Source organism: Chenopodium album, chromosome 18 (assembly GCF_948465745.1).
Source record: "Chenopodium album chromosome 18, dcCheAlbu1.1, whole genome shotgun sequence".
In the NCBI taxonomy this organism is placed as follows: Eukaryota; Viridiplantae; Streptophyta; class Magnoliopsida; order Caryophyllales; family Amaranthaceae; genus Chenopodium; species Chenopodium album.
The window spans coordinates 16315690-16324363 of NC_137851.1; the positions used below are offsets into that span (position 1 = coordinate 16315690).

The 8674-nt window shown below is 36.6% G+C and overlaps 1 long non-coding RNA gene across 1 annotated transcript; it reads left to right on the forward strand.

Moving 5' to 3' along the window:
- The first annotated feature begins 233 nt into the window (after nucleotides 1-233).
- On the forward strand, nucleotides 234-1295 carry LOC145593190 (uncharacterized). The gene is made up of 3 exons (XR_014102565.1): nucleotides 234-402; nucleotides 831-939; nucleotides 1102-1295. It is a non-coding gene; the product is annotated as an uncharacterized LOC145593190 (long non-coding RNA).
- Nucleotides 1296-8674: the final 7379 nt, after the last annotated feature.

The window sequence follows — 8674 nt, forward strand, 5'->3', positions numbered from 1 at the left end:
TAGAACGGTTGTCTATTACAACCGTTTTATATGTGAAAGAATATAGAACGATTCACTAGCCTAACCGTTCTTTATCTTTTTTTACCCAAATAAAAGACAATTAAATTAATAACATTATTAAGATAGAAAACAGTGTTAATTACGACCGTTTTGTATAGTATGTTACCCACTTATTAGAAAGCCTTTTTAATACCACGGAGTAGTTTGTTGAAAGTGATTTCATTCCTCTTATTTAATCCCTAATTATAGTCTTAAAAAAACCTAACTCTTTCTCTTGCTTCCCATTGATATTACCGCCGCTTCTACTGTTTTATTTATCTCTGGTTGTTTGTTCAAGATTCACAATCATGAAAATATATACATGTGGTTCAAGAGAATCTTCGCGATTGATGGTTAATTAAGGTAGGGAAAATATGTTCCATGTGAATTTATTATCTATCAACTTTAAGTGTTAAAATTGTTTACTTATTCATTTATAGGTTTAAGATCTCACTTCTCTGGCGTTTTTTTCGGTATAAATTCAATAATACTATCTAGCTTATATTGAATTTTAATTCTTGGTTGTAATATCGCCGATTATTAGCACCTCTGATCATCCATTTCTTTCCCTTAATTTTTTTGTTCTTGTTTTCCCCATTTTCGCTCTTTTGATCTGGTCAAGGTATGCATTTTGCTCTTTGTTTGTGTTTTTTCGTTTGGATTTTCGATTAATGGGGTCCTATTTGGAATTGATTTTGTGGATTTGTATGTTTATTGGGAATTTTGTTTAGATCTTAACTTTCGTGTTCCGATTGAAACCGTTTTGAATCTGTGTTACAATTGATTCTTAGATGCTTCAAGCGAGATCTTGTTCAACTTATGAATAGGGATCACATGGACTTTGATTTGAATACCCTCAGATGATATGGATCTATATTTACTTCGTATCACATGAGTAAGGTAAATTTTTTTTTTTTTTATGCCAGACAATTTGTTCATTTATACTTGTATTTTTTCTTTTAAATTTCAGAACATAGAATTTTTGGTAGGTTTTTTTTTTTTTTTAATGTTTGAATTATTTTTAGTCAAATACGAGTAACAATGTTCTTGTTTGTTTTGTAGATTTACAACTATCAAAGCAAGCGCGAAGAGAAGAAATTAGACAATTGAACGAAGAATTAATTTTTTTGTTGAATTTATTCCGCTTGTTATGTTTTTTTTGTACAATTCCTCTCTTAATTTTTTTCGTGAGTTTCGTTCTAAATTTATTGTAAATATTGGTTTAATTTTTTACATACTCATTTTTAAATTTTAAAGTTCGAAATCAGTATTATTGTATTTCCTTATTAATATTTTCCTTATTTAATACAACAAAAAAATTAAATACAGTATTGTAGACACCTAAATGTTTCTCCCCAAAACCAAATCCAGTGATGAATACCTTTCATGTCATATGATAGTCGAACGAGGTGAAAGTGTGAAAGGTCAAGTGTTGCGGTTGGTTTTTATTAAATTCTTTCTTTCTGTTTTCGAAAAACAACTCTATTTTATGAAAACAGCCAATCCAGTTTAGTTTGGTCCACGACAAGGACCTAATAATAGTGTATTTGGATAGGGCTTGCAAAGAGCTTTCCAACGATATATTATAAGCCCAATTCCGATGAATAATGAAGAAGTTATGGCCAAAAAACTAAACTGGGCCCGATTTGATCTTTACATGCGGCCCGATGATCTAGGGGAGGGCCCAATGTTAATTATTATTCCTAAAGTTATTAGAATTAATTATAGTCTTCTAGAATTTCTAGAAGGTTTTCTTTAATCCTAATAGAATTAGAATTAATAATTATATTTTGATAAGTTTTACTTGGAATAAATATTATTTTATGAAAAATACGATTTCTGTTTCCATACGGACTTTACAAGTCAATTTTGATTGATAAGTGGACTCCGTGTTTGAAAGCGCGTAGGAATCCAAGCTGTCGCCAAACGACAGACCTGTTGCCATGCGACAAGCCTTGTCGCCACGCAACAAAGTCGGTTTTGCGGCGACAGAGTGGAATTTTATTCCTTATCAAATTCTACCTATTTCCGGACTGTTTTCTCATAAATAGGGTCCTGAACCTCCGTTTTTAATCATCAACAATAATCATCGACAATCAACAATCACCAATTCTCATCATCAATCATCTATTCTCTAAATTCTCTCTAAGCTCTCATCTCCTTAGTTTTTCATAAACACAATTCCACATTCATTAGCACTAGACACACCTAGCCAAGTTCGAAGTTGCCTTCGCCCTAGACGTGAACGGTTTATAATTTCTGAGGGTTTGGTCCCTATTCTCTATTTCAATTATTTAATTTGATTGTTTGATTTTATATTTTCCTTGAAGTTACTAACGCGTGTATTTTGTTATTAGAAAGAGGCACGAGGCATCAAAGTATGTAATCTTATTGCTCTATTCTTGTAGAAAGCATGTTTCAATTTGTTTAATTCCTATTATCATGTTAGGATGTTTCTGTTTCTTTCTAGTATCATGTTTAGGGTGCCTTTTACTCTTTTCTAATATCATGTTAGGGCTAAAACTTTGATTTTTAATGCTTAGTGACATGTTAGGGTTTGTTATTAATCTTGTTAATATCATGCCTAGGATGTTGCTATTATTATGCTTTACTTTTAATATGATTATTTTAATTATGATGATTATCGTTATGTTGCTTGATACTTATTTATTGTTATTGCTTGATCACGCCTTTTATACATGTTTAAATGGAATTTGTACTTGTAATCACGCTTTATAAGATAATTATTAATCTTGTTTAGGCTAATATGATTATAATTCAAGTGATCGCCAATAATAGTTTTGTTTGTGCATTAATATTCAACCAACATAGATAAACAGGTTTAGGGTTAACCTATTGTTTGCATGTTAGTCAGAAAGCGCACATGAATACGAGAAGAATAAAGTAGAGGCCTATTATTAGGGCAGGTTCAGTCTCTTTTAGGTTGGATTTGTACCCTCATTCCCGAACCCTATTTGGTTCAAGACCTTTTGGAGTTGACGATCTCTTGGATCGTTTAGGGGTGTAACCTTCACCTTGTGAACGGTTTACAAGTTCCTAAAACTTGTTGGCGACTCTTTTGCTCTAGCTTCCTTCCCTTTGGACGCCACCATACTTAAGTGTATGATCACAGTGGGGTTCAAGCTTGGGGTTAATGCTTGAAATATTCCCTACAGTTTTTGGCGACTCCACTGGGGAGGATTTCTATTTTAATTCCTGAAATTTATTTCGGCAATGATTTAGAATGAGTGGATCAGACTCCAAAAGTTCTAAGTATTTCATGTGCGTAATCTTGATTAGCATTATTGTCATATCCATAAAAAAGGTCCTCATTGGATAGACCATCCGAAATGAGTCAAAAACATAGGATTTTTACACGTAGGAAATTTGAGAAATATCTTTCACAACTAGAATTGAAATAATACTGCGAAATCTGGAAAATTCTAAGAACGTAGATACCTGCTGAGACATGTAGGAGCTAGCGTCTAGAAAACAAGGCTTGTCGCCTGTAAAGTGCTTCTGTAGCCTGGCGACAGTCCCTGTAGTCTGGCGCCAAGTTCTTCCAATACCGAGCCAGAACTCTGCCTTCTTGTTTTGACCATTTTTAGCACTGTTGGCTCGATTCTACTTCTTGATTGAGTTTTTCTCACTTTTCTGAAACCCATATGTGTTCTACATATGGACATAACCCTCAGGGGGTTCACACTCCATCTACCTAATCGAACGCTCCTGGCAACGACGGGTACATCCGAGTTTGTGAATCCACCAAACCGTGGAAGCAAGTTTTTAACTTGCGGGGTCCCATCCATACGCGTCAACCCTTCCAAAGGTAAGGCTTCCGCGCGATGCATCCGGACTCATAACCATGGACCCTCTTTGACTAACCCATATCCTTGAACTTTGGAGAACTAGAGCCATGGTTAGGTTGCAAACTCATTGCATCATGTTGTGAATATTTGACTACTTGTGCATTATTTGCTTGTGCATATTTAAATGTGATTTAACTAACCGTTTGGTTTGACTTGTAATTATAAATATGATTAAATAAACTAACCAAGGACTAAAAGACTTAGCTTAATTAATTATTTAATTAATTTGGCTAATAAATATGTATAAAATCGAGTCATAGTTCCTTTGAGTCAACCCGGATTTTTATTTCCGTATACTGCACAAGCGTCAACTTGTTTTGGTCATAGCCGGAGTTCTAGGAAGAACTATGAGTCGTACAACCTATGGATCTGTAGCCCCGAGTTTTATCTTTAATTTGGCATCTGTTTCGTCCCAATCAGAATCACAGATAAAAAGTTATGACTAAAATACCACAGCCTGTCCAGTTTAATGTATATATGTGAGGTCTTAACTTAGTCTTTGCTTGAGTCTAGTCACATAGTCTAGCCATATGGTCTTACACAAGCCTTAACATGTCACATACATTCACTAGTGTTAGCACACACTTTATATAGTCACCATGACCATGTCTTAGGTTCATGCATGAGTCGGTTTTTTCCGTCATTTGAGTTGGGGGTACATCCTATTTCTAATTTTTTTTTATATTTCTCCATCTACATCATCTTTCCATTCTCTACATGCTTTTCCCATATCACAATATTCATTCTTCCTACCTTCTTCCATCTATTGCATGTTGAATAGAGTTGAGTCAAATAATTAACAATGAATATCCCTTAATTTCCCTTTCCATAGTACTGGGTCAAGGAGAGAAGGACGATTAATCAAAGACAACACCTTTATTCAAGTTCAACTTTTTGATAAGCCAATTAGTCGAAAAAGGAAAGCTAAGAAGATAATGGCAAGTCAGGAAGAAGTCAACGAACTCAAGGGACAAGTGACTAACATGGCTGAAATGTTGAAGAATCCGACTCTTCAAATCAATGACCCTGTGAGACAACAGCAAATGGAGCTCATCCAGGAAAGTTTGAGCAAATTATCCAATGACTATAGATTACAGGGCATTAGCTCACAAGGGGTCTCGCTGGACAAGGATCTTCTTCCGCAGAAGTTCAATGCCAACGACATCCCGAAATTCAAGGCAATGGATAACCCTTATTTTCATTTAAGAGCCTTTGAAACTGTAATGAATATTAAGGGAATAGATAAGAAAGCTTTTCATTCTGTGTTTTCTCTATCTTTAGAAACCGTTTGTCATCAATGGTACTTTTCTCTTGATAAGGAGAAAACCTCTACTTGGGATGCTATTGTAAACGCTTTCATTGATAGACATAAATGTAATATTCAAGTCGAAACTGATTATAGACAACTTGAGATGCTAAGACAAAAAGAGAATGAAGGCTTTACTTCTTTCTTTAATAAGTGGAGGGAAACTTCCGCTAACATGATCGAAGTCCCTACTGAAAAAGAATTCGTGAGGATGTTCATCAAAAATTTACAAGAAAAGTATTCAAAACACTTAAAATATCAACACAACTTGAATACTTTCAAGGCCGTCTATGACATAGGCATCGAGATCGAAAATGACCTCGCAAAGCAAAAAGCTGCTAACAATAGTAACCACAGTGGCTGGAAAGGAAAGAAGAACGACAATCTTTCTTCTTTCGAAAACGCCCACTCTAGTAACAATGTTAGTACCTTTGATCTCAGTGAAGTCTTAGCCATGGATAACCAAGGATCTAAGAAACAACTAAGGAAAGACTTCACCCCCATTGGGATGAGCTATGATGCTGCTTTCGACCGACTCCATGCTAAGGGACTCATTACTCCCATTGGACCTATTCAAGATCCCGTACCCGAGAAGAGATTGCCTAGTTGGAATCCAGATTCACATTGCAAGTACCATCAAGGTAGGGGTCATACTACTAAGAGTTGTTGGAAGCTAAAAGAGGCTATCCAACATTTGATCGATAATAACAAGCTTCCTATACCTCCAGTTGGCAAGAAGACCGAGTGATGATAAGGCATAAGACAAGAGGCGAGCTTCAACGAAAAGATTTCATGACCTCTTTTTTCTATTTCTTTTTTCTTTCCCCAATAAGTCTAGCAATAGGCACCTTTCTTAGATTTATTTTGTAGGTTTTTTTTTTCTTTTTCTCTATAATAAAATAAGCATTTATTTTCTTGTATATGATCATTTCATTGCATCGCATTAAAAAATAAATAAATAAAATTCATGTCAAACTAAGCACAAGATATACCAATGATATGAGGCACCCCTTGTAGCCACATCATATCACCTTTCACCCTTCAAATATGCAATCCTTTTTTGATAAACCACTTTGAGCCTCGTCTAACGATAGACCTTTCATTTTTCAACCCATATCTACCTAACCTTGGGATGGGATGGTGTGCAACTTATGCAATTTTCAATTTCATAAAAAGCTTGAGTGACTTCAAAAGATTAAAATAGTAAAATAGAAACAATAAAAGTGTACAAAAGGGCAAGTGTTCCAATGTCTTTGACATGAACATGTCTTTTATATGAACACGTCTCAGATTGCGTCTCTTATCGAGTGCTCGGTACCGTGCCTGAGAAACATGAATGCCAAGTGAGTGATAGACCGCATGATCGGGATTGCCCACGCTTATAAAAAAGAGATTTGAATTTGAAAAAATGATAAAGCAAAAAGAGAGAGCAAAATATAAAGAGTGAGAAACCTCAAGCATGAAAATACAAATATTCCAAAAGCAAGGTTGCACACCTTGGGGGCTTACCTAGGGTGTTGAGCCTTTATCCCCTACTTCTTCAAACCTTTAGCCTAACCACGTTACAACGCTTAAAAGACCTTTTTGAGGTATACACACTTGTGCGAGGTTCGGCTAGAGCTACGTTCGGCCTGATTCCTAACGGATACGTAGGCAACCTCACAAAGGGGTGCGGCCGTAATAAAAATGCATTCATATTTACGTTCATAATTGATCATATCAAGGGATTTCCAATGCTCATCCCTATTCATTTAGAGCTAGACTTGGGGGCTTGATCCTTACATCATTAGCCTACCCAGCCTAAGAGTCACCAACATCTGACTCTTTTCAATATATTTTTCCACCCTTAGCCTTTGCAACCTAACTTTAGTGTCACTACCACACACATCACAGATACATGACCAAATATACTTCCCTTAGGACCCCTTTGTCATGAAATCTTAACACAACGCTGAAGCATGCTTTGTCATGTCAAAATCACTCATCACTCATCATTGCATCACAAAGTATGAAGTACTTAGCCTCCGCGCCTAAGCTACCCAAATACTTTCATTATCAAGTCAACTAGGATAGTCTAAGATGTTACAATCCTTGTACTGTGAGAGACAACATTAACGGATTAAGCTCATTCAACATGCACCTTTAAAAACTTTGCTTCTTTCTTTTTTCGCGTCTTTCTTTTTCGGGAGAAAGTCGGTACCCTCCACAAAAATGACGGAAATTTTTGCTTTTTCGAGTCGCACGATCACACTACAATGCACACACGAGTCATGTACACATTGAGTTATGTCGTGTTATCACATCGAGTTAAGTCTACGCACACGAGTCGATTTGAGTACATCAAGTTACACGTCGAGTCAAGCAACACTAAGTCTTAGGTCAACCCTAAAGAAAGATAAGCAAAGTCCTATAGTCCAAAATATAAATACAGGTGCATTCCAGCAAGCAAGAACATTCCCGGATTTTTTCGAAAAATCGCGAATATGACACATGAGATTCTTCCAAGATGAGAGGAGTTACATAGATCAGTGAATTAGAGATGAAGAGCTTTAATTTACAAAATATTTGAGCGGATTTGGTTGAAAGGAAACGACCAAGTTCAAAGTTTGGAGCGAAACCGAGCAATGAACAGCAGCAGCAAGAGCAAAATAAGGAAGACCCGACTCTAGCGCCAGATGACAAGGATGTCGCCTAGTGACAACATCTGTCGACCGGCGACAGAGCAGAATTACAGCGACAATATGTTCCAGTGTGCGCCGGTGCGGCGACAGGATACATGGCCCTCATAAGTGACTATGTGGACCTTATGCAGCAATTTCGGGTTCCTTGGTACGCCAGTTAGCCCCTATAAGAAATTTGACATGATTAAGTAATCGACTCGATTAAAATCACAATAGGTGATCGACCTGATAAAAGATCGTCTCACTTAGCCTAAAGAGCTTAAACATTGGCTCATCGCAAGACACCGACATACAGGTTCATAAACAACAGAGGCACCGACATAATGGTTCACAAACAGCAAAAATGCACCGACGTATTGGCACCACGAAAATTACAGCAAAAAAATAAAAATTGCAACAGCAAAGTTCAAGCGAGCTTTAAGATCGACAAGCGTTGGTCTTTGGTAATTTTCTTTGGAACATTATCATAACAATTGAGGATGACTTCAAGCGAAGTTATCTCCGACAGCGTTCATTAGGATATGGAAGGTTGCCAGACAACTGAGGATGACTTCAAGCGAAGTTATCTTCGACAGCATTCGCTGAGATTGTGGAGGTTGTCATTAAGATTTGAGAAGATAGCACGAGATGGGCGGTCTTCGACAGCATTCGATAAGATTGTGGAAGTTGTCACCAAGATTTGAGAAGATAGCACGAGATGGGCGGTCTTCGACAGCATTCACTAAGATTGTGGAGGTTGTCACCAAGATTTGAGAAGATAGCACGGGATGGACGGTCTT